The sequence below is a fragment of the Coturnix japonica genome, chromosome 15, assembly GCF_001577835.2.
Source record: "Coturnix japonica isolate 7356 chromosome 15, Coturnix japonica 2.1, whole genome shotgun sequence".
In the NCBI taxonomy this organism is placed as follows: Eukaryota; Metazoa; Chordata; class Aves; order Galliformes; family Phasianidae; genus Coturnix; species Coturnix japonica.
In genome coordinates, this window is record NC_029530.1 from 1,977,502 (window position 1) to 2,003,768 (window position 26,267).

At 40.9% G+C, this 26,267-nt stretch overlaps 1 protein-coding gene across 3 annotated transcripts in view; it reads left to right on the forward strand.

Annotated features, from left to right (window-relative positions):
* The window catches only part of GALNT9 (polypeptide N-acetylgalactosaminyltransferase 9), a 297,062-nt gene that overhangs the window by 248,345 nt on the left and 22,450 nt on the right, over window positions 1-26,267 (forward strand). The window lies entirely within an intron of this gene.

The window sequence follows — 26,267 nt, forward strand, 5'->3', positions numbered from 1 at the left end:
AACCTGCCATTGCTTAGCACTTGAAAATTAGGCTACTTAATGTTGCATGAACACGGTTTCCTCATTATAAAGCTTGCTGTTTAATTATTTTCCCCTTACTCTTTATTCCCTGTTTCACAGTAACACGTCCCTAGTGTGCGTAATGTGCTCATTAAAGCATATATTCTGCTCATGCTGAAACACTGAACATCAAATTAGTCCATCCTTTATCCAGCTCTTTTTTTCTGAAATGGCTACAAACTCCTTCACACCAACGGGCTGGGGGAGAAGGTCATTGTTGCCAGCACTTGTTTCCACAAGTGTGTGTGTGTTTATTATTCCAGCATCACAAGAGGGATAGAGTTTTTAATGGGACCGTGCAGCTACACTGCTTATACCTTAAGGTTCAGAATTCACACAGGGGAGAGAAAAACTGCTACCACAAATCATCCAATTTTCCTTAAGAGGGTCAGGCTATTACCAGGATTGTGTGAGCTTTCCTTTATCATTGTGCAGGGCTTTCAGCTGTTTGAAACTTTTTCCACATGGCTGCTCCCAGAATAGATTGAACGCTCTGGCAAAGCCCTGGTGTGGCTGATGAATAAGTCTCCTAAGAAATCTGAAAGCTGTCGTTCTTCCTTAGATGAGAAGAACTTGCTGAGTAAGATTAGGGCTCCTGGTAAACAGAGGCAAAGGTTTTAATAGGATTATGAAATGGCACTTGCTTGAAGAGCCAAGGATTTGAGTGTTTGAGGACAGATTTTCAGGGGTAGGGAACATGTTAAAGTCTGTAGACACAGAGCATCTGGAAACCAGCTCTCAGTCTTTGCACTTTGTCAATTTTTGTTGTAGTTTTTGGGATTGGGGTTTTGTTGGTTGGTTGGTTCCTTTCTGTATAAGGAACGATGAACCCTACTCCAAATGTTTGAGAAGAACTTTGTGAAAGCACAGGAGTATGAGCAAGTTCATGCTAAAATGAGCTGTATAATGCAGCTTGCCCATAATGTGGATGCACATGCAAGACAGAAAAGGAAAGTGTAAATGGAGGAGTAAAGAGCAAGAAATAATGATGGGGAAGTGGTGGTGGGACACGTTCAGCTGAAAACAGTCCCTATTTTAAAAAGCTGTAACAGTAATCCTTTAAACTTCTTTGCATATTATCATGTTATTACTAAAGGAAAAGGGATTAGGCTCAAGGCGTCTGAATTAGATTACACTGCATCTAATGAACCTTCCTTTAAATAGTTTTCATAATATGAACTTGGGAAAGGCAGTGCAACTAATGAGCTGATTTGGGAGGGTACTGTTTGATAACCCAGCTAATCCCCCTCAAATCTATTGTTTATTAAGAAAAATTATGATCTTGGGTATTCCTCTTTTGGCTTTTTCCTTTTCTAAATTCCGGAGATGGGAATATTTAGATAATTAACCTAAGTAGTTTCCTGTGTTGACTAAGCAGTGTGTAAATGGACCCGTGTTGAAGAAGTCCTGGCCAGAGAAATCCATTAGAACTATCTGTAGGTACTGGTGTGGCAACTTAGTTCTGTAGCTGATACTCTAGCAGGGCTCCACTGGATCCTTTAGCTGTGAGCACAGCCTGTGTAGGTGTATCACACCTGGCTCTGGCCAGTTTGGTAGTAGCGTGTCCTTGGGAACACACAGTACATTGGGGTTGAAAAGAATTGCCTGGAAAGGGGATAAAAGTTCAGATTATTTGCTCTCTCTGCTGATTTCATGGCTAGCAGTGGCCATGCAGCCCAGCTGAAGGCAGGCCTGGGCTGTGTACAAAGAAATGCTGTCCCATCTCTGACCATGCAGAGATACTGCTTGTACTGCTCAAAATCCTGATGCAGCTACACAGGAATTTCTCTATCAGGAAATAAAACCTGTTACCTAATGCACTTCCATACACAAGCAAATCATACTTTCCAAATTCATGCGATCTGATCCAGCTTTGCTTTCCTTAAAAACAGATGAACCGTATTTTCTCTGAGCAGAAATGCTAATGGCAGGTTGTTGAGTAGTGAATTCCCAACCTGATTTTATTGCTTTCAGCTAAGGAGATTTAGATTCCTTTGAGCAGTCAGTGTTTTAAACACAGATTCTGGGCTGGTTTGCTGTAATAAAAATGTCACAAGGTTTATGTATGGCAACTTTTAATTCTGAATTCTGGATGATGCTTTTTACCCCAGTGATTCACGAGGTCAGTCTCCCTTACCCTGGAGCTGAGAAGCAGGAATTCCATTCTGAAGAGCTTTTCAGAATTTCATGGTATTTTTCCCACACACTGAGGCTGAATACAAATGAAAATTGCACAAAAATACGTGTTAATCAAAATGTTTATGTCGGTTAATCAAAAACGCTTCATTTTTGTTTTGACCTTTCCTAAGCTGCAGTTTTTTTAGTAGAAAGAAATTCCGGTTCAAATTTAATTACTTAAATGTCATCTAAAATTTAAGTATTTTATTAACAAGTTCTAACATCTGAAAAGATGCAGTTCACGGTGTCCTTACATACGACTATTCACAGTGGATTGCAATAAATCAGTATTTTCAGCATGATGTTGAATGCTATTAAAATGATTGTGCCCAGTTATGTACCGAACTCTGCATTGCCTGAGCAAAATCCTATTAAGTGATGTAATCTACTGCTGGTGGAAGTTACCCCTTTGCACAGGTTGCAGAGATCTCTGTGATAAATCTCCCAGTCTCACCTCCCAGATAAGCCGTGTAAGAAAAGGTGCCCTCTTTTCCATCTCCAGTTTAATTTAGCATTTTTATGGGCATTTCCAAAGGTAAAAAGAATGTTAAGGTTGTAAAGTCAAGCACTAAGAAGTCATGAAAGGATTGAATTCACGGTGTCTGGATTACATTAATTTGCAACTCCTTTTCCTCTTTAAAAGAGGGATTGGAAAAATCTGTTCTATGGTGATGTGCATATATGATGAGCCAGCTCCTCTGCCCACCTAAATGTTCAATATCTTTTCATTCCTGAGAAGTTACATTGATTCAAACAGGATGAGATTAGGCTTGACATTTGTATAACCCAATAATGCATTCTGTCTGGAAAAGGAGACAGTCTTAGTTGGAAGTGGAGATGCTCTTGCAGATGTTTTATCCCAGGCTGCTGAATTCCAGGGAGTTCAAAGCCACCACAAGTCACTGCAAAGCCATTAAAGATGGCCTTTGGCCCATGGCAAACATATAATGTCTTCCTTAATAGGAACTTCTATATTCTTAATTGTGCTCAAAATGGAATTCACCGTCTTTTTTCCCCCCTTTTTCTGGGGAGAGGATCCATCTCCCTACCTGTATGCTATGTCTCTGAACCAGATGGTGCCTCTTTTAATTATTATTATTAAATTGAAAATAACTGTAACCTCGAATGGCAAACAGTGTTTTCATCAGCACATAGTGCAGTGGTGCTCTAGAATGAAATTGCCAGCAAACTACAGAACTAGAGCGTGTGAATACTGTTAAAAACATTTGCTAAAGTGGAAGCATTGGAAATAGCTCAGAAAAGAGCATCTGGCCATTTGGCTTCAATATCACATCATGCTCCATTGAGTGTAACATTTTATGTTACAAACTCTTTCATGTACTAGAACATTATAAAAGCACAAGGCTGGAAGTTTCAGAAACAGATCAGCAGCAAAAGAACTGAGAAAAGAAAATGCCTCCTTAGTCCTCCCTGCTTTCTTCTCAGCCATTTCCTGCAGGTTTCATCTAATACAGGTTCTGCTGCAGCATCAAGCATGAACTGAATGGCAGTGAGGAAAAATGCAGAGAAATTGTGAGTGCTAATTGTGCTGAGATTGAAATAGCTTTCCCCTGCCTAATGATGAGACTGAACCAAAAGCCTGGAGATGAGCTGCAGCTGGTGAGAAACTTCCCGATACAACCTGTTTGCTGTTGAAAACCAAAACTCATCCAGGGCTCCAAATATTCTCTGGGCCCTTTAAGTTTGATGATGGTTACTGAAAGCCTGACTTTGGCTGCTGTGTGTGCAGAGGTTCCTGACTCATCGCTTAGCTGAGCTTTGGCAGCTGGAATGAAGCCCTGGTTTGGGCCAAGGTTTGGTTGTGCACTGCAACTATTTTAGATCCGTATAGGGAAATTATCTTCGTATCACCATACGTCATTGTTTGTCTTCACTTAGTATCATATTGGACTGCGTTAAGTCAAACTTAATACGCTATACAGAACTTACAGTGTGAAAAATGCACTCAAGGAGAACTCGGGGAAGCATCAGCTGACTTTTTTTCTGTTACATTTGCTTTTTCTGAGCCTTGAACAGAAACAGAAATGACAGATGTGCCGTTCTGTGTTTGCTCTCCCTTTCTTTGAGATAGCCAACACCTTCCTGCTGAGTCACAGGGAAGCTATCAGTGCAGATACATGCATATATTACGTATTCAAGTGTTTTTGACTGTAATAAGATAATGGATTTGTGTGTTTTAGCAAAGCTGCCTATTTGTGCCTGAAATGCAAGTGATTTTATATATATATATTTTGGTCTCTAGTAGGGTGTCATTTTTGTTAATGTCTTTGTATCAACAGGAAAACAGTCAAATAACTTCAAAGCGTGTTGTGCCGATAATTCCTGGCCTGGTCTGGAGAGCAGATAAGTACATATACCTCCATTTACCAGAGGAAAATCTGAGGCAGGAGGCTCTAAAATTGTCCTTGTAGGACGTTTGAGTGCCATTTGATGACAAAGCTGAGGCTGGAACTATTTTAAATAGACTTCATTACATTTCCCTACCAATTGCTCTGATTTCCAAGCCTGAAATGATTTCTGTAGGATGCAGTACGTGTGCATTAGAGGAACTGTACTTAATGGCTATGTGCCTTTAGGGGTTGACGAAAAGACAAGAGTGATGGACTAAGTGAATTCCTAAGCACATTCCTGGGTAAGAGGGCACACTCAAATCAACTCTTGAGATCTGCTTTTCTGTTCCTGCTTCCAGCTGACCTCACCATGTTGCATTGACAGGTCACAAGGTTTCTGGTGCATCTTCTCCTTAACTCAGTCCTGAGTGCTTCAACCTTTCATACTCCTTGTCTGGGCACTCTCTGCTATCTGCTGGGCCCACTGAGACTTCTGACAAGTTCAGCCCCAGTTAGCTGCGGTTCAAGGTCAAATGAGACTTTAAAGTATGAATAAATGTCAGGGTTTGCTGGCACATCGATCTCAGTCTTTTTGATTACTGCCAGATTGCATGAATAAATTAGCCTTGACAGGTGCGATAAATTGTATAGACTACTGATCTCCAGCAGTAAATGTTAAAGAAGGACGTGGGAGGCATAGAGGGGAAAGTACCCTCTGCAGATGCATGTATTATATGAGGCAAGTTTTGATACAGTGCTCAGGGACAACATTTGGGCACAAAGAGGCCTCTTGTTCATTTGATGTGCCAAGCTGGAATGTCTCTCCTGCTGAAGTATTCCTTGCCTGTGTTAGGAGGAGTGTGGTCCCCATGCATTAAGAGGAGCTTTCAGATGCCTTGCCCCACAGCTGCCCTACCCAGGGTGGGTATAGGATGTGTAGGGCCCAGGCCTTCTGGCTTTCATGAATGGTCATGGACAAGCAGGTCTCTATTTTGTACCGGAGCATAGGGCATGTTCATGTCTTCGCATGTGATGACAGTGTACAGTATACTATCAAGCTGTAATTTGTTTGCACATCAGATCTTTGCTGTGAAATCAACACAGAAGTCAACACAGATAATTGCAGAAATTCACATAACTCACAGCATATGCTTTCTTCTATGTGATTTCTTGTATGACGTAATTGAGATTTATTTCCCTCCTATATACAGTATAGAAGTCAATCATTATTTTGTTTATTTTGAACTGCTCTTTTGTTGACTGCTAAATGTGACTAACAGAAACTCAGCCCTTTTGTCATAGACATAACCATTTTCTGCATCCTTTCATTCCCTTAAATAAGTGAGTCCTTTTGGCAGCACTATGCACACAAGGTCCCCCTATATCTTGATCTGCATGTCTATATATATATATTGATATGCAGGGCTTCTGTGAAATCCTTGGGTTTGTGTAGATATGCTAAACTTCATAGCATGGTTAATTCAGAATGAACAGTTCAGGCTCCAAGCCCCAGCACATGTGCTTTCCTGATTGCTGGCACTATGGGGTGGGGGAAGAGGGGGAAATGTTTACAAAGCAGTTGGGAAGGGAATGAAGGTAATACTTCCTTGGACCTCGAAATACAGCACTGGATTTAGAAATGAGACAAAGAAACTGTCAAAGTAAATAGATAAGGAACAAAGCAACAGGATTTCTAGAACTGGAGCTTCTTAAATGCAGGTCAGATGTAGCAGACAGGGGATTTCTTATAAGGGTCACAGCATCTTCAGTCAAAAAGGCTGCATGGATTATTAAGGCTATTTTTTGCACGCCCACAAAAGTGCTTCTCAGTATTTTCACTCACAATGTCTGTTGTTTTCAAATCCTGTAAACATTAATTCTCAAATGGCAAACCTTTACAACTTCAGAGTAAGCCAGAAGATGAGCCTTGGGGGACTTTATTTTGTGCCATGCAATGTAATACTATGAGAGTGGATTCGCATGATAAATTATAGCTGTGTGATTTGCATGTATTACACTGCTCTGACTTCTCTGCTCCTTCCCCAGTGATCCGGTGCTCCAACTGATGTGCCTCTTTCTCAGCAAATTTAAATTGCACTCACATTTCACTTTTTCCTTCTAAGCCATTTTGCCTATTTCTGTCCAGTGGCTCTAGGAAGAGGCTGGACCATTGCACACACATCTTACAATCCAAAACAAACAGTTCTCCTTTCCTAGCCTCGTGACAGCCAGACCAGGAAAGAGAACCAAGGTTTTTCTCCCAGCTTGCCAACTATATACCTTATGCAGACACTTGATTGTTGAAAATCTTCCTATACAATATAGGCATTAGCAATTCATGCATACCTGTTCTGTAGGTGATGAACCTCTGTGGATTTTAATTTAAATATCACCTTCAATAACTAATTGCTCTAAAGACCTGGGTCTGCTTCTATCAGCTAATAAATGTATTTTATGAGGTCAGATGTCTGCTCTCTAATAGACACACGTAACAACTGTCAGCTGTTCATTTTTAATAGATCTGTTTTGACCTATCAATTAAAAACCAGTTATCATGCAGTATGTCTTGAAATTTTATTTGAAATTACATTCAACATTCTTAAGCTAAAATGCCTTCTGTATGACTTTGGCCAATATCAAACTGTGTAATAATTAGTCACGGTCATGTTAACAATTCATGGCCAGAAACCTAATTATAAGCAATGCATGAATTTGTGAAAATGTTGCTTAAATGGTGACTTAATTGTAAACAGGAAAATAGCTAAATAATTTGTTCTAAGTGATTAGTGGCATCAGTCTGAGATTCGCAGTTTAATATTTGCAGCTCTCCTTATGCTTCATGTGGATTCCTTTGCTGTTCCTTTTTCTTCTTCCCAGTTGGCACCCAACCTTCTTTCAGTCGGGAGTAACACACAGCCAGAGCCTCCTCTTGTGCACAAGCCTGCCTGTGTACTAGGACCAGAGATTTAAATATGTTTCTTTTGGGTGTCCAACTCAATGGACTTAGTTTCTATACACTGCAGGAAATACGCTTCAGCAGGAGTTTAACTCTTACCTTGGCTGCCAAACAATAGGAACATTTGAAGTCATCTGTGGCACTCGGGGATTGACTGACAGCAAGGCACTCCATAGTGACAACTTAATATTTTTCTATGTATCCTTCAGCCAGGTTCTAGTGATGTTCTTGTATTGTCTCTTGATGCCCAGCACTCCAGAGAGTCATTTCTAAGGGTCTATTTAGGTCTCATCCTCAGCACAAGATGAAGTGTTAAATGTCATTGACCATGACAATGTGGCAACTAGATTTCCAGCCTAATTTTCAGACTTTATATATACTGTATATTCTGCTGTATGTGGGCATGAGGAATCAAGGAGCCTGATAGATTGCTACTGGGGTTCATTTTCAGAGTAGCGTCTGGCAACATAGCTGGGCAATTCTCATTAATATTAATAGGAATTTAAGAGATAAATCTCCTTGAATAACTTTTAGAAAATTTACCCATCATGTGCCTTACATTTCAATAGGCCGAGTTGTGTTTTGAAATTGCGTTTGTGAGGAGTGATGTGATAGGTATAATAACGAGGGATATGCAAAACCCAGTAGGATGCATATTTCTACGTGACACTGGAGGTTTACAGTACTTTAAAATCAGAGCATCCTAGAATACTGTTAATGAAATCCCCTTTAACCTTAAGGGGTAATTTTTTTCTAAGTGATCCATGGGGGATTTGACTGTTAAATTTCCATTAACGGTAATGGGATTCATAGTATTAGAAAGCAAGTTCTCCACTAGCTGTGCTGTAATTTTACCCCCTGCAGCAATTAATCATGCCCATTGCACTCTTTAATGGAAGTATGAAGCAGATTATCTGGCTAATCACGATATGTGATCAATGGACTCTTCTGCAATAATTGCTTGCTGACTAGTTACAACCAACTCAGTTTTAGGATTTTATAGATGAGTGGCAAAAGACAGGGTGTCCCTACTGCTGTTGTGTGAGGGATAAAGACAAGAGGCTTTGAAATCTACCTGTTTTTTTTTTCCCCCCCATCTCATGTGCTAGGTGAAACCTAAGCCATCCAGTCATTGATTTGGGTGTTTTCTTCTCTCTGGCATTCTCTGAAGGTTTTTTGGGCTGAAACTCTCTTTCTGAGGATGCTCTTTGTCATGCATTATAGTATTATGGTTAAAATAACTGGCAAACATGCAAATTCAGGAGCACCATAGAAAATCAATAGCAATTCTTCAGGCAGAACACTAATTTGTAGCTACTCTGCATGACTGTGTCTTTTTCCTAATGAAATCTCCAGTGCAGAGGTGCACTAAACAACAAAGATAAATACTGCTGTGCAGAGGAGCATAGTACAGATTTATAGCCTTAAAAGAATTCAGAGTGCAGATGTTTTGCATATAACCAAGATTGCTTTATGAGTTTTTGCAAACAGGGGTATCTCTATTCTAAGAATTTTTTTAATCCTCCAATGGAATTTGGAATGGGTGAAGAGACAGGAAGCTTCAGGCTCTTTGGTTGGTATTGGAAATCTATATAACACCTTTCCTTCCTGGCATCTTCTACTTTGAGAAGGTTCGGTTGATCGCAATAAGGAATGTCGACTGAACATCGTTGCAGTCTATGGCCTGTGTGAAGGGTGGCCCTGCTGGTGCGGCTCGTACCTGGTCTCACTCTGATGGGTGCTCCAGGACGAGGCCTTCGTGGTCATTTGTCACTCCCTGTCTCTAGGCAGGGTACATGTACTGATTTGTAGTTAATGCAGGTGATCTTTGTAGCCTTTCTGATCAATCCAACCTAATTAAAGGAGTAATTCTCTGGGTTTAGGGCCAATTTACCTTTCCAAAATGGGATGAATGCCTGGAGCTCAACTAATAATGAGGCAACATCTTAGAGCCAATTAAGTGAAAATGAATCAGTAGAGCGCATTAGGCTTGATAAAGTTCAATAGGAGATAGGGTAGGTATATTTTTCCTCATTAGAAACTCCTATGTTTTATGGAAAGTTGGAAAACAGCAGCTTCTCACATGAGGATGTCAGGCTGTCATTCCTAAAAGCAGCCCGTGCCCTTCAGTTCCAGCCAGCATCCTCATGGTTTCCCAGCACTGAGCTGTACTTCTGAGGGGTTAGGGATTCAGAACAGCCTATATGCAATATTTTTTGGGATGTTATTTTAGCAAATGTTCTTGCAGATCAGCCCTCATCTATGAAAAGATTCTATTAATAAAACCAGCTGTGGAACGGGAAGACAGAATGGTGTTATTTGTAACTGCAAAACCCTTTCAAAGCACTATTTATCATCCAGATAACTTACTAAATGGTTTCTGAGAAGAACTATTAATTAAGTGGAAAGAATGAACCACATTAACATTTGTTTACTGCACTGTCTCTTGGCCTTGGGGGCTTGGACCAGAAGAGAAATGCCATAAAGAAACTGAGGGGTACATTTTAGCTGTCCTCTCTGCCAGCAGAACACTGTGCTTCATACTGTGAGAGCTGGCTTCCATGAAGGCCAGAAGTGAAGATGTTGTCTGAGACTCAGTTCTGCCCTCTTGGTTCCCAGTTGGCTTCCAATCTCTCCAGCAGAAGGACCTTCTATTTGGAGCTGCCAGAGAGTTTTTGTGGTGGTTTTGGGGATTTTTTTTTTTTCTTATTTAATTCATAGCATTCCTTTTGCACTGTAAATTTCTGCTTCATTTCTAATGTTTTAAACGTGTTTGATATCAAACTGTGCCCTAGAAGCAAATGGTTCATATCAACCGTGAAGTATTGGAGCTGGTGCGATTTTCACTTAAGTTGCAGGTAGATCTTCTGAAGGGCTGAGGCCATTAGTACCACCCATACAGAATGAATCTGCACAAAGGCTTGCTCTTTATGGCTAAATTACATGCTACCAGGTTGTAGCAAAAGGTCTGGAATAGTTGTTTAATGAGAAATGTAAGGACACATAAATGTTCTGGCTTATATTGCGCATGGCTTCCAGGTTGGAAATGTATTTGAGAATATCACTCGGCACAAAGAATTTTGTATTTATTTGCTGTTAGCATATATGTAAAACCTTGGTTGGTTCTTGCATACAAAGCCTTGGTGGAACAAGGTGAAGCAATTTGGTTTTCAGTTTTCCGATTGAAGCAAGGGAGTAAATAAAAACATCCTGGGCTTACCTGAATACTGAAATAACTGACCACACAGTGGCAGCCTTTGTTACTGTATTTCAGCCAATTTACAGAGGGCTGGTGAGGCTATTAGTGCTTTCTAACAGGCTGTTCAGGGCAAGGTGTTTGTAATATAAACCCTGGGCTCAATCCACTGCGCCTTTTCATGTGGGATACCCATGATGTCATTCCCTCAGTGTGTATAATGAGGTCTGCACTGTCATTTTTCATATAGGCAGAAAAAGTAATTGAATATTTCAAATGCGTGAGCAGAGCTGTCAACTGTGAGTCTTGCATGACTTTGTCATGTGCAGATGGGAGAACATAGCTATGTGTGTGATGAGTGTACTAAATAGATCTGCAACTTGTATCAAGATCTTCATCAGAAACATAATCGTGTGTTAGTTTACAAGTGTATTTTTCATTAATACATTATAAAGAGTTCTTACAGCAGGTGTTGTGGGCAGTGATTCTGGGCTGGTGTGGTCAGGTGCATGAGCTGTTCAGGACATGTGGTCATCAGTGATTAGAACTGTGTGTGTTTGGCTGGTTGGTTGTGGTTGGCTTTTGCTTGGTGGACTCATTTTGTTTTTAACAAATCCAGGGTGGGATGCTGGAGGCTGGCAGTGCTTTATATACACTTGTTTCAAGTGTCCCCAGTGAAGCTGTTTTCCTTGTCATTTGTCTAAGTATGTTTACCAACTCTGGTTTTAGACTGCTTTTCCAACCAGCATAAATGCATTTTGCTGTTCGGTGTTTCACTTCAGCATTTCAAAAAGGTAACAGTAAACTGTTTACTTGCATCAACAGCGAAGACTAAATCACTCCCCTCAGTTACATGTCTGTGACAGATTTCAAAGTGTTTTCAAGATTTGACACATCTCTTCAGAAGAGGATGTTAAACTAATGTCTTGCTGATTTGACAGAGTGAATCAATTCAAAGTGTGAAGCTAGCAAGTATGTGCAAAGTGGCTCCAGGTTGCTAAACCAAGATCTTCAATGGAACGCTGCTGTACACTCAAGCTATAGCTTTCACAGTTGTCTAATATGTTTATTTAATTGTGTACATTCACTTTGATATCACTTTGACAGTTAAATCAATCTTAATCTTATAGAAATGGTAGCCTAACTTTTGAAGGCAAGCTTCCATGTAGGATGAGAATCTGCTTGAAGTTCTGGACTGTAAATATTATCCTTGCTGTTAGATCTGCAAACCCTTGTCTGAAGGTGGACCAAGAAAATAACATTCAGTCCTTTGATAAATGACCTCTGATTTACAGTGGTGATACAATGCTAAGAACTGAGTTATCAGCACATTCATCATTAGATTTGCTGCAGAATCTCTCTTTTTTTTTTTTTTTAAATTTATTTATTCTACAATTTCCTTAAATAGGCTTTGAGTCAAACACCTTAGCAAATCAAAAGCTGTTGATGCTTTTCTAGGCATGGGCCCTTTAGAACTGTAATCCTGAAGAAAGCTGAAAGGTGCCAGACTAGCTATTTCTGTATTCATATACCAGAGAATCAGAACAGCTTGAATTTAGAGCTAGGTTCAAACAACTATGGGACTGTGCAGGCACAACGAATACCGTGACAGTTAGAAAACTTACAGTAACTACTGAGCAGGAATTGAGAAAACAAGGAATGAGGAGCCGATGTTTAGGGACCGAGCAGCCAATTCAAGTGAAAATTACTTCAGGAGCTACTACACTAATTTTTTTTTCCATGTCTCTGCATTATCTTTCTGCCTTTTGGAACATCCTCGAGTATTGCAGCGAATGAAACTGCTGAAGGGGAACAGCATGAAAAATAACAGAAAAATAATCGCTTTGTAAGAAGTGGGGGCTTAATACCCAGAGGCATCTTGACAACAACAAACAAATAACAAATCCTTCACACAAAAGAGAGGTACTCAAACAGGGCAGCATGCCTGCATGACACCAAATCCTGCTGAACAAAGCTTCTCTTGTAAGCCCTGCCCACTTGCTTGTCATAGATAAATACTACTAAACCTTCCCAAAAGAAGCTTTAAATAAAAAATAATGCTTGAAAAAAAGGGAATCTCGGCTGCTTGCCCAGTTGAATGCCCAAGGTGTATTTTGACAGGCAACTGGTAGAGATAACTCAGAAGAAAAGTAAAGGCCAGGTCTTCTGATAACTTAGAACTATCCGGATTAATTCTGAGCCCCCCAAAATCAACTGGAGTGGAAACGAAGTAATTTTTTAATGTGTTAGATGCCATCCTGACCTGCAATTTAATGTCTCTCCCTTTCTCTCCTACCTCCCAAGCACAAATGCAGCCACACACATTTGTTCTTTATGATACCAGACGTGTGCCTGATGTAACAAGAAATCAGTAAATGCAGTGAGATTTCCTGGATGATGCTCAGTGATCTGGAAGTTCAAATCCCACCGAGTTTCTGCTTGGAAGTTTAACTAGGAATTTGACCACAGTTCTGCCACATCCTCCCTGTGTGAAGTTTGCAGTTAAGTAACACATCTCATGTTTGAGTTGGTGTTTCTGTTGCTGCTTTTGGTGAGGTTTGTTCAAAATGCAGTGATCTGGAGGCCAGCACTGTGACACCTCCCCTCAAACAGAAACGTTGTGGAAGTTGAATTGAAGTTGAAACTGAATTTAGTGTTTAGATATAATTTCAATGGTATACGGTTGCCTGGAATTAGATAAATGTTTAGACCCCAGTTCAGCACAGCCCTAAACTCTCTCCTAGCTGTGAAGCACTTCAGTCCCCTTGATATCAACAGGAACGGAGTGCCTGGTTAAAATGAAGCATGTGCATAAGGCTTTGCTGCATGGAGGTGAATGCAGGCATGCTGTGAAGCATCCTGTCTTAGCTCGTGGAATGACTGCCTGAAAAGAAGCAGCAAGTGACACATTTGACAGATGTTGTGGCGATGTTCTGCACAAAGACACAGCAAAGGAAACAGCGGGTGAGAAAGCAGCAGGGAGGTGTTCAAATCAACATGGTTCTCCATTGAAAATGAAGGATACAGCAGCTAGGAAGGGATAACAGTAAGAAAAGAGACCTTAAGTGGGAGGGAGGAAGAAATAACAAATCCCTCCTTCAGAATGGAAAGTAGGGTCAAATAGGAATATCGGCTCCACTGTTGTCTCTTAGGTAAGTGTTGAGTTTATAGGGAAGGTCCTCACTTTGTTTCATTTATTTCCTCCATTTGTCTGTGAGCTCAGCACACACATTGATGCAGGCACTGCTTTTCCTATGATGTTTTTCTACAGCAGTGATGCCCTCATGCGATGCTGTGCTGGTGTCACCATGAAATGCTGCCCTGGAGATGCACGAGCCCCATCCGGACACTACTAGGCAGGATGTCTCAGTGTTTTAAACTGAAGATTATGTTTAGAAACAACACTGAAAGATACGCTGTAGTATTTTCACTACAAGTTCAGCAAATTTCCCTCGGATCTTGTGGTTCAGCTCAAGGAGAAATGCAGGGAGCTGCCCCAGAGAGGCACAACCACAGCACCAGGACATGCTGAGAGCAGGGAAGGACCACGAGGTCCCACTGCTCACTGAGCTGCTGCAGAGGAGATGGCACAGGGTAAGAAGTGGCTGTATCTGTGGCTGTGGGTTCAAGCAGGCTGGCTTTGTTCACAGAGCCAAACAGCAACACAGGATCTAATGTGCAGCGTTGTCATCCCTGCAACTCCCAGTTCCATGCAGCAGGGCTATTTGCCACCACCTGTCAATGGCAGGCGTTTGTCAGCAGTGTGATTGTCACACTGATCTTCAACAAAGAGAAACAGAGCGGTGTTGTGCACGTACTCCATCCTCGGTGCCTTTTGATCCTCACTTTAAAATTTCATAACTGACAAACGATGCTACATGGCTTTTCAGCAAATACAATATATTATTCTTACAAGGACTTTTATCATTTTAAAGCCATGACATTTCTCTCATTCTTTTCTCCTCTCTCACTTTCAGGAAGCAGATGCTTTATGTTTATAGATTCAGCTTCTCTATTGCAACTGATGAAAATAGATTTGGTTCTTTTGAACTGGAGGCGTTACCTGCAAGTGTTCCGGTGCTACTGATCCTCTCAGTGTGGGACAGCCAAGCATGTCCAGTGATTCTGTGCTTGTAGTTCTATTTTCTCATACAAGCAGCTGGGCCAGTATGTCATAACATAGAAGAAAGTGGCACCCAGGGGACCACCAAACAGCTGGGGAACAAAATGATTCTCTCAAGTGTTGCAAAGAGGCAGGAGAAGACAGTAACTGAATGCCTTCTCCTCCAAACTCCAGTGAATCTCTTCCTTTCTTCCTACATTCTCTCCCAGAACTGCACTCCTTTATCATTTTGATGTAGAGAAACATTGAGAAAGCAGGGCTGCAGTACCTCATTACACAAGAAGGGAGCTGATTCTCCCCCTTTGCAAACAAGGCCTGTTCTGGGGCTGCAGATGGCTGAAAATGGTGAAGGCCATAAAAGCTGTATTGTATAAACAGTTTAAATTACAGTCCTTGAAGGTCAGCCACTTAGAGAGACACAATATACTTAATTCTTTGTGTGGATGTCATCCATTGCTGGCGTAAAATGCTGGTTTGTCCTAAGATGTGTTCTGTTCAAATTGCTAGGAGTCGTAACCATTTCATACAATGGCACTTCAGTCAAGGCTGAACTATGAGAATTACACACATTTATTGGCATATGCCCCTATGCCTGTGTTGATCCATCTGACAAAAGATAGTGATTACAATATAACATGCCACATATTAGGAAGAAATTCTTCTCTGAAATGGTGGTAATGCATTGGCATGGGCTGCCCAGAGAGGCAGTGAAGTCATCATCCCATGGAGGGGTTCATGATATGTGGGGATGTTGCACTGAGGGATGTGGACAGTGGGCATGGGAGGGTTGGGCCGACATTGGATTAGATGAGCTTAGAGTTATTTTCCAACCTTAATGATTTTGTGATTCTGTAGCATGGTGAACTGTGCAGCAGTAAAAATGGGGCACCCCCTTGGCCATCACCTTCTTGCTATTCCAATCTGGGGAATAACTGCAGGGGGCTGAGAAGAAATGCATTCATTATGTTTCTTATAAGGTGCCCCACATTGGCAGCCTTCAAACTGAGGTACCCCAGTAATCTGTGCTATCTGGAGGGCTTCCCTTAGTCTGGGTTAGCGCCGTGTTCTGCCTTCTTACTTGGAAGCTGGCAGTTGGTATTATAAAAAATCTGTGCCACTTTAATGACCAAAAAAGCAAAGTATTTTGCTTCTCCACATTGTTTTCCTCTTCAGAGCCTCCTGTTTTTAAGAGATGACAGTTTTATTATTTGCTCTTTATGTATAAGTACATATGGAGGCAGGAGGGGGTAACTTATTCACATACTCAAATCCTTCTCAGGTTTTGGTAGAACAAAGGATTCAAGCAAGATCTCTTTCTCATAAAAATGCCCTACCCACAGTGTTATGCCACCTTCTTACATATGTATATAATGCATAGTTAATATCCATGAAATCAGTACCTGAAATTTCTACAGTCTCCTTATCATTCTGAGACATGTTTTTTCAGCTTCTTGCTTTAGAAAACATATTTTATTTTGACTTCTTTCATAGTTTCTATTAAAAGTAGTCATGGTTTGATATTAATGTTTGCAATGCTTTTGACACAGTCTAAGTCATGAATATATGAAACCAGCTTTCCTTTGTATATTTTGTCGGCAGTTTAATGTCATTTCAGCAAGGGAATTTATTCTGAATACAAAATGATTGTAAATTCTTTTAAAAACTGTTTCTTGTGCAGTAGCTTGTACAAGTTGTGCCATATCAGAGAAGTGCAACAAGACGGGTTATTTCACTTCTGTTGCTGAGCACATCTTTTTGCCAGCTTAGCCTACTTTTGCCAAGCTCAACACTCCAGCCAGAGTTGCTCATAAAATTATCACATTCATTAAGTGCTGTTGCTGTGGTTATCTATTTATTTTTGTCCCTGGGTCGCACTCAGGATGCCCTTAGCTGATTGAACACCATCTCTGAGTACGTAAAGGACTCAGAATTTATCAAAACAAAAGATGAAGGCTTCCTCCTCATTTGAAATCATGTAATCACAGCTAGGTTGAATTGTGTTTTGATTAAGTAGGAGATGATTACAGAGATCCATCACTCTGCCTTTAGGCTCAGATAGTTTCAGACTAACTTCACTCAAGTCAATTACTTTATTGTAAATTTACAGCAGCGAAGCTGAAAGTACAATTAAGTCTTTTGTTGTATGAAAGGTATCAGAGGAAAAAGGAAAGGCGATAGGGATGCAGACCGTATGCCAATGATGGATTTAGGGCGTGCTTCCTACAAAGCATCCAAAGGGGAGTGTTAAGCACTCAGTTGGCTTTATGTGTGAGAGGCACTGACAATTGAAGCATGGGCATTTTCACAGGCAAGGAATTCTTTCACCTGCTCCGACTTATGAAGTTCTATTGGAAACATTCCTTCCTGTTTCGTGAAAAGAAACAAATTGTTACGGTGCATCAGACTAAGTGCATAATGTAAAATTGTACTTGCACAAAAGATTTGTATAATTCACTTGTGGATGGGGTACTTGTGTGTTACCAGGCTTTCAGGTGTGAGAAATAACCCTACGAAGTCATTGCTTCTATTGTGACTCATTTTCTTTTTATTCACATAAATCATTTTTCTTCCTTACTCTTCTAGTTAAAGTATATAATGACTGCTTGATTAGGGCTGCTACAGACTGCTCACAGCAGTGAAAGGAGGACACAGTTCTCCAAACTGAAGTTAAGTTTTTATTAAGAACGCTGATTTCACCTTGGGGATGGGTTACTGTATTTCCAGTTAAAATGAAATCCAAAGGTGAGACATTTTCTGTGCATTTTCCAGCCTCGCTGGTATGATGAAAAGCAGAGTTTTTCATGAAGTTGGCTTCATTACCAAGAGGAGCTGCTTAGGAATGTGCCACTTTCTTCATTAAGTTTACTAGGTATTAAATTGTTATATTGGTTGTTGTATTGGTGTAGAGCATTATATTCCAAGCTTCTGTAGCTATAAAGATTGCAGTGGCAATTCATGAGACTGAAGGAATATTAGAGGCAGCAAGACTTCCTAGGTAATCAGAAGAAGGAAAACCCACCCACTCTGTACTGTACTGCCCGAGGTGATGGCTGCTAATGAGATAAGTGTGATGTACAGTTCTGTTATGAAAGGTGCATAAATAGGAAAGATAACAGGTTCTTCAGTAGGTCTTCTCATGGGTGTTTTCAGAAGCACGCTTACTAGTTTGACTCAGAGTTAAATGGTGTTTTTAGCTTCTGTTAACACTGGAGAGCCCCTACTAGTGAGGAAGAGCAACAGCTTGACTGCATCAGGGTCTCCTGCCCAGCCAGAGCAAACCGTGTAACCCACAGCTTTGTCTCAGGGATGTGGCACACACAGCCTCAAAGCCTTTTCCTCTCTAATGGTGCAGAGTACTCTCATCACTCCTTGTTCTGAGCACAGTGTCCTTTGGATAGCAATGGAATTGCTCAGCATAGTTCAGTTGCAGAGAAGAGGCTGTGACCACTGTTGGTTGGCAGAAGGTGGCGGTGACAGGAGGAATGGGATAAACGAAATAGTTGTTGCCATCAGCTGACAAAACAGATGAGAAGACTGGAATTCCTCTGATAACGCACACAGCAGGAGCAGCAGAGCATGTAAACATTGACACACAGGGCAAGAAGGCAGGGTTTTGATACACTGGACACCGTAGCTAGAGAAAGCAAAGAAATCCCTGAGGGCCTCAGCTGTGTTTATTGCTTTTGTCTTATTTCATCTCTGTGAAGGTATTACCAGCCTGTGACAGCCGGGCTCTGAGAGAAGATGGAAAGAGATTATTCAGAGGCATTAGGACAGACAAGTGGATTGTATTCCATGTTGCTCACAGCAAAGATGCTCCAGGGCAAAATTAAATGAACTGAAAGTCCAGAGCAGAGCTTTCATAAACATGATGTAGAGCTATATATTTTTTTCTGAATTTTCTTGTAGATGATAGGCAAAGCAATTCAGCCCCTGTAATTATTTTTCATCATCTATCTCATTTTACCAGAAAGGGGTTTTTTTAACAGCAAACTGTTTTTATCTTGACAAAGAATAGTAGGAAAGGGTCTTCCTTATTTCTTTGGCAGCCCAAATACTTTCCAACCAATGCTCCACAAATAAATAGTTGCATAAAACCCAGAGCTCGGTAAGTAAAGAGCACTTTGTGACCCAGCTGGGTAAAATCCATCATCTGTGCCATGAAAGAATTACTTAAACCTGTTGCACTGTCCCTTTCTGTTCTTGGAAATTCAAGATTTGATGAAGCAGAGTTCTATGTAATGGCTGCTACCATTCTCCAGAAATACAAATTGATGGAATTACAGAGGAGTTGTTTTTATTTTGTTGTAGTTAAGTGTATGTTTTAGAGTAAGACTTTATCAGCTGTCTGAGAACTTAAACTGCTATAGATCATTAACTGCAAGATGTCCAAATTCCTCTAATCCTTTCCCTACCAAGAAAGTCAGAGGTGCTGGATTTTGGTAAATACAGAGTCATGAGGAGGTGGCTCAAAAAAACATCCCTTTTCATTTCCTAGTGTGCTCAATTGGGATGCTTTTCTCACTGCTCACAGTGGGTGTGTGCAAATCACTTTCAGGTGTCAGGAGAAAAGAACTGCATAAAAGCAAGAAATGATGATACAAAACGTTTCTAACCTCTGCTGAGCTGTGCCTTACAGTTGTTTCCAAGGATCAGGATGGAGCTCCTGCTGATGCCCAGTGTGATAGATGTCACCACATGGCCCAGTGTGAGGCAGTCTGATACCAGGATGAAAAACAACAAGGAGATGAGTTGAGGTGAAATTCCTTTAGCTGTAGATTACCTTTCTCTTTGGCTAAGCAAGAAGTAATGAGTCCAGTCTGGAGAATGTGGACTCAGCCCAAAGCACAGGGCTTTCTTCTGCATCATTTATTTTCTGTCTCTCACTGAAGGTGTTTTAGAAATCTGCTCAGATCAGAAGGTTGGTATGTAAGTTCCCAGCCTAGGAGGGAAGAGTTGTGACTCAATTGTGGAAGCTTTATAGCCAAAAGATAAACATTGGTGTTTTCTTAGTAATCAGGTCCTGTTCTTTGAGTCTGTAGATGGGCAGTAAAGAAAAGAGAACATGCATTTGGCCTAGGATATTTCATATCTAAGGTTATCCATTGAGAAAGGAGAATGCATTGATTCTTTTAAAATTATGTTCTCAAAAATAGATATTTTCTGATGTTGAAATAAAATATTTTGCTTCATTCATCTGAAATGATTTGTTCCCATGTTTTGAGTTGCCCAGCACTTTATTGAAACCATATCTATCTCTATATATTCAATTCTTAGAAATCTCTTGCAAACAAAGAACATCTCTTATCCGCTCAAAACTTTAATAATATAGGACACTATCTTCCCAAAAGCTGAAGCCAATATTTACAGTGCTTGATTGCGATGACATTTTTAGCTCTTGGGAAAAATACTGCCAAATGTGTATCTTTGCATTCTCATGCTAGATGGAATGCATCCTGCTTAGTTTAAGGTAATAAAAACACACCTTTACATGTCATGATCAGTGGAGTTCTGTTGGTTTCATTATGCAAGAAAACAGAAAATATTAAAAAAAATCCAAAAACAAGAAATCCTCCAAACAAAATATTTGTCAACTGAACGACCCTTAGTCTGAATCTCTGGGACTGGGAATAACTAGTCTTGAGGAACTGAAATGAGATGAGCCAATACAAGGCTGTGTCTGAAGATGCACCTCACTTCAGGTTTTCTTGGAGAACCATGGAATCTAGAAAGGTCCTTTGTAGTCCCAGAATTCGGATATTCTTCAGGGAATTGTCTGTCAGATTCACAAACAACCTTTTTCTTTTTCCTTTTACCCACATCTCGTCCCTTTACCAGCTCCTTAGGCGATGTGCAAAGTATTCTGCTCAGATGAAATAGCTCGGTTTGTCAGTCACTTTGCAGCCCGTGATTGATGTTATTATCTGTTCATTAATAGCAGCAATAAAGCATATAAGCTGAATGAATGAGTAGGACATAATGGTGCTTCCGCTAACATTCCTCTTCTCTGTGCCTTTCCTCCAATGTATCCCAAAATCGTTGCAGTTTTGCACTGTCCTTTAGTCAGAACGATGGATTCAAAACATGTTGGAACTGTCAGGTGCTTTTTGGCATTTTTGTTTTTGGCAGCTGCCAAGCATTGGAGGGTCTGGCTGAGAGGGAATGTAACCCAGAGGCACCGCTTTCAAACTTCAGAGAGGTCTTTCAGTGTTTGACTTTGATGAGCCCTGACTTTCTCTTTACAAGTGATCCTATTCCAGTTTTTTTAGGGCAGCTCCCCTCTTGAGCCTTCTTATAGCTTTGGGAGCTTTAGGTTTTTCATGGGAAGAGAGTCTTAATCATGGGTTTGTCAGCCGAAGTAAATAAGCATTCCCAGCGAAGGTCATGCTCACATCTGCATTTTATGTCTAATAAGATTTTGGCATTTACTGTATGAAAGATGACATCATCTGAATTCAGTAATCATGTGTTGGTTTAGTGAGCAGGTGCCTATTCCCAGCAGAGGATCTTGTTCATTATATGCAGGTGATGATTTGTGTATTTGTTTTTTTAATATATGTTACATGTTCAGCTTGCTGAGTTGATTTAGGATGGGAAGAAGTGAAAGGATGGCTGGAATGTCTATAATGATTAGTCTACTTCTGCTGCTCTTTTTCCTTATTATTATTTTTGCATTGCTCACCTCTTTTTTTATTATCCTCACAGAGATCAGTTTTCGGTAAAAAGAATTCTATCTCCAGCTCGAGTTTCGCTAATCAGAGTAAAGGAGAGAATGCTTTAATGTAGTGTCACCGGGCTGGCTGTTTTCTGTACTTATGAGAGATGGGTTCGTGCTATTCCTTACGGCTGTATTATCTCTGCTGTGCACTTGAAGTGCTAAGACTTAGTGAGATTTATAGAACTATTAAGAATGACTATCAGGTATATCTCCTAGATGATAATATTCATTGTTCTGTGTTCCTACAACTGCTCCCTTGGGAAGGTCATAGAGGAGGAACAAGATAGAATTAATGCTTTGAAAAACAAGAGTGCACCCTGAACCATCAATAACTCTGCGGGTCACATCTGACAAACTTGAATTTAAAGACTGTTCCCAAGAGACAGAAACTGGCGTGGCTCCCCGAGCACTGAAAATCCAGTCTCAGAACTCACTGCATCACTTCTGCTCCATTCTGCCATTTTTCCAGGTGATGTTTGTCACGCTTTCCTTCCTCTTTTTACATTGGTACTTCTCTGGACATGGTTGCATAGCAGAGCTGATGGAGAACCCACACCTCTCATCTCAGGTAGCTTCAATCATATGTCCTGGTGAATGAGCACCTCTGCTGGCGAGGCTTCCTCACTTCAGGTGCCAGCATTTGAACAAATCAACCATCCTTTATGTCAGCCAGTGAGAGGCCAGCTGGCAAGTGTGCCTCATCTGTGATGGCTTCATAATGTGGCCTCTGAGCCCTGTGACTGACCACGGCATTTCTTTGTGCCTATTAGGGACTCTGAATCTCTATGGCTTCTCATAACTGTGTTCAAAGCTGTATGCAGACTGACAACCTGGATGAACTCGTGGTCTAAAATGTTAGTAATTAATCTGAGTTTGTAGTGTCTCTGCATTAGAGAAAGCTTTTGCTTGTAATAGCCTTTGTTTGAAAGTATTATTCTGAGTAGATCGGCATGCTAAAATTTGCATTGTAAAAAATTGTTTTGGAACAAAGTAAGATCTAATGAGCACATAGTAAATCCCTTGGCTCTGCAGCAGTCACAATAAGCATAATAGCTCTTGCTGAATGAATCCCTTGCAGCCTAAAAGCTTTTTTCTTTAAAATAAAATAGCAACCCTGCAGGATTTAGTGCAGACAATATGCAAAGATCGTTTAAGGGGCTGTTGTGGAAAGAGGAAACAAATGAGGACGACTCCACTTTGGCTCATTTGAAAGGACCCTTTGTGATCACTTCATTAGGCAGTCTGTTTAAATATTTTCTTTATTCAAGAATGACTTTATTCTAATGGAAGCATCAATAAATTCCACTTTGTCTTTTCTTCCTCCCTGTGGTCTCAGCTGAAGTGCCAGGAAGCATTTTATCATTTCTCAGGCTTTTTACTGGAGGTTTAGTGTGCAGTAAGTATTATTCCTTTAGCAAAAGGATGAAAATGGGAACTAATGATATTACACAAGAACACTGAGAACTGCCTTTCATTTAAAAATAAATCAGAAGTTGAACTTGTGCCTTTTGCTTTCATCCTCAGTTAGCTTAGGTAATGATTGAAGTGAGATGTTAGTAGAGGTTCTGCCTAGTTTTTGGCTAATGTGTTTGTCAGAAAAGGCACCTTTGAGTAATCTGCTTGCTGTCTGCCCTTACTGCAAGGTTAAAAGCAGTTTATGTCCCAGATGTACTAGCCTAGGCATCCTAAATAATGTGGAAACCACTCCATTTGCCGTTCTGAAGAAAGTTAATTGAAATCAGAATGATGAGAGATTGCCCAGAGAGGCCATGGAGTCTCCATCCTTGGAGATACTCAGAACCATCTGGATGTGGTCTGGGCAGCCTCCTGTAGATAACCCTGCTTGAACCGGGGGGTCGGATCAGGTGTTCTCCAGTCATGACCTCCATTCCCTGGTTCTGAGTTCAGCTGCCATGTGCCCTGATATGATTGACTCCAGACTTGGGATATAGTTTTGGGGTTTTTTTTAATCTCTGAGTTTAAACTTGGAATCTATGTCACACTCAGCTGATCTTGTCTTAAGCCTTGTGTTGGACTTCAGGCAGTGCTGTACACTGGTTCTTCTTTGAACAGCTTCTGAGGCTTTTCAGTCAGTGTTGTTCGGTGTTTAGGCTGCAGGCTGGTAAAGCTCAGAGTGTGGCAGAACAGGTATTTCCTTAAGAATTTAAATGCCACAGGAGCTCAGTTGCAGATTTTCTGGTGTAAGCTTAACATGCCTTTATCCTTTGCTGAGACTTTAATTTGGAGGGAGACTTTCCTCTGTGGTCTTTTAGAATAAATGAGAAGGAGCAACCTGAAGCAATCACATGAATGAGATGTGAGGAACAAAGATGACTGGCTGGTCTTTAATGCTGTTTCATGAATCCCACGTGGTCTGTGTTTTTCTGAGGCCAATTTGTTGGATTTTAACAGTTACTGTGCAAATGGTGTCTGCTCTGACAGCTTTGCAGAAATGACTGGCAGTGGTTCTATTGATTTTGGGGGGAAAAAAAGTTGAGAAAATTTGTAAAAATGCTGAAAATTATTTTCATCAAGTGTATTCTGAAGGAATATATTATGAGGAGCATCTGGCTGAGACAATTACCCAACTAAACTGGAGATACCCAACTGCATTTGATTTGTGCAAGCAAAAATGTTTGGGGCTGCAGAAAATGACATTATCTGGTATTACACCAGCAGACATCTGCAGCCTCTTTCAGAGCAGAGAAAGCAGAGCAGTTATCACGAGTCTGTGCAGCTTAAGGGTGTATCTCAAAGCAATCTCCCGTGCCTGTTAGTTATGTGATAGGGACTGTTAACATCTCCTGGAGCACTCTGAGATGCCAGCGTCCATCCATTTGCTAAGGAAAAGAGGTCTTTGAAAATTAACAACTTGCCCTTGGATAGACTGTCCTTTCTCTATCCCCATCACTCAGTGCTTCTGCTCCTGTCAGACCTTAACATCATCCGTAAGCGATTATGTCAGCAAGCTTGGTGGCACAAAAACAGCCATACCTACAGTTGGCCACACAGCATGCCAGTGTTTCCCATAGCCCAGGCTTGTGAGGCTGCCTGATTTGCAGCAGGAAGCTGTTAAGTTGCCATCTCACAACATTTTGCTCTCTACATGGCGGTAACAAATCATCTTCTGCATTTGAGATGTTATTTCAGTCTTTGACATCCCAGTTTATGCTCATTTGAAGCCTGTATCCATGGCATGGCCTATGCAGCATGGCACATGCTCTGTCCACCCACCTCCAGCCCGCTCTCATTTCTCTGAAGTCTTTTTGCCATTTCCATCCACCATCAACAAGGCGATGCTGAGAGTCTGCAGCATTTTACAGGAGGGAATTCTGCACTGAAAAGCATCAGCTTCTTCCCCAGACAGGCCTGTGTCAAAGGTGCAATATCCTTTGCAAAACTGCAAAATGTGGATTTATGGAGATGGGATTAGAGCTTAAAGTATAGTGGGACATTTCAATATCATTTTAAATCCTATCTTCTCACTCCCATTGCAGCCAGCATGTTAAATTATCGGACTTCATTCTCTACACACAAAATTTATCTTTGCAGCAAGATAGCAGTTGCTGAGTGTGAGTTTCTCTGGAACATGTTTCAATTTCTTCATACTCATCTGTTTCTTTTCTATAAGAGGGTTAGTGGGAGGGTTTTAACTTCTCAGTGCTGTCACACCTGGGATCTTAGCTGGCGTGAGGGCCTGTGTCACCTCTAAGAATTTTCCAAGGACACACTCTAAACTTGCTCCTCGAAGAGCCACCAGAGAGATTTTTAACCTGTTCATCAGTTGAACATCTCCTTGCAAGATCATGGCAGAGCCTGCCATGAATCCTCATAGTAGGTATTCAGACTGGGGCAACCAAAATAATAATAGCAGTAATTAGATAATGCTGATGCCAAACACATATGACTGCATCCACTTTATCCTCCATAACTGTGCTCCAAGTTTATGCAGTGGAAACTGCGTGAGCTGGGAAAAAACATGAGTGCCCTGCATGGAATTCAGTCCTCCAAAATCTGCATTCTGCAAATGCTGCTGCGTGTTCCCAGCTCCACAAGGAAGAAGGAGCAGCAGGGACTGGGTATTTACAGGTCTATGTGATAAGACTATTCTGGGTACAGAAATAGCTTTTATGCATGAGATTTTGTCTCACTGCCTATATATCCACGGCTAGCAGATTATCTATAAACTGCTGTTAGGAGGAGTGGAAATCATGAAGTCAGAGGCTGTGATAGTGTTGTGATCAGTCAAGTGAGGGAGGGCCCATTTGGGTCCTTCAGTTTACAAACATCGGTCAGACATTTACCCTGTAATCTTTAACGAAACATATCATCTGTGAATCTTGAGATGGGATTTCTGCCTTTTTCAGTTTTGTTTTGGCAGCCAAAAGTCTTTCTGATGTAAGCTGTTCTATCCCAGCATGGAAAGGCTTCTTGCTTTGTAAGCACCCCATTAAATAGCACAGACTATTCTGAGATCCGAGAGTTGGGACTTGCTTAAAGCCATAATTATAGATATTTTTAAAGCTGATAGCAAAAATGCTGTCTATGAACAACATGAGGCCATGTGATTAATTTTTCCATATGAGCTGTTTGATTATGACAGCTTCCTAGTTTCAGATAGCTTCCAATATGGACTGAAAAGCAGACAAAGAGCACTTTATCTAGCACTTCTGATTAAATGTGAC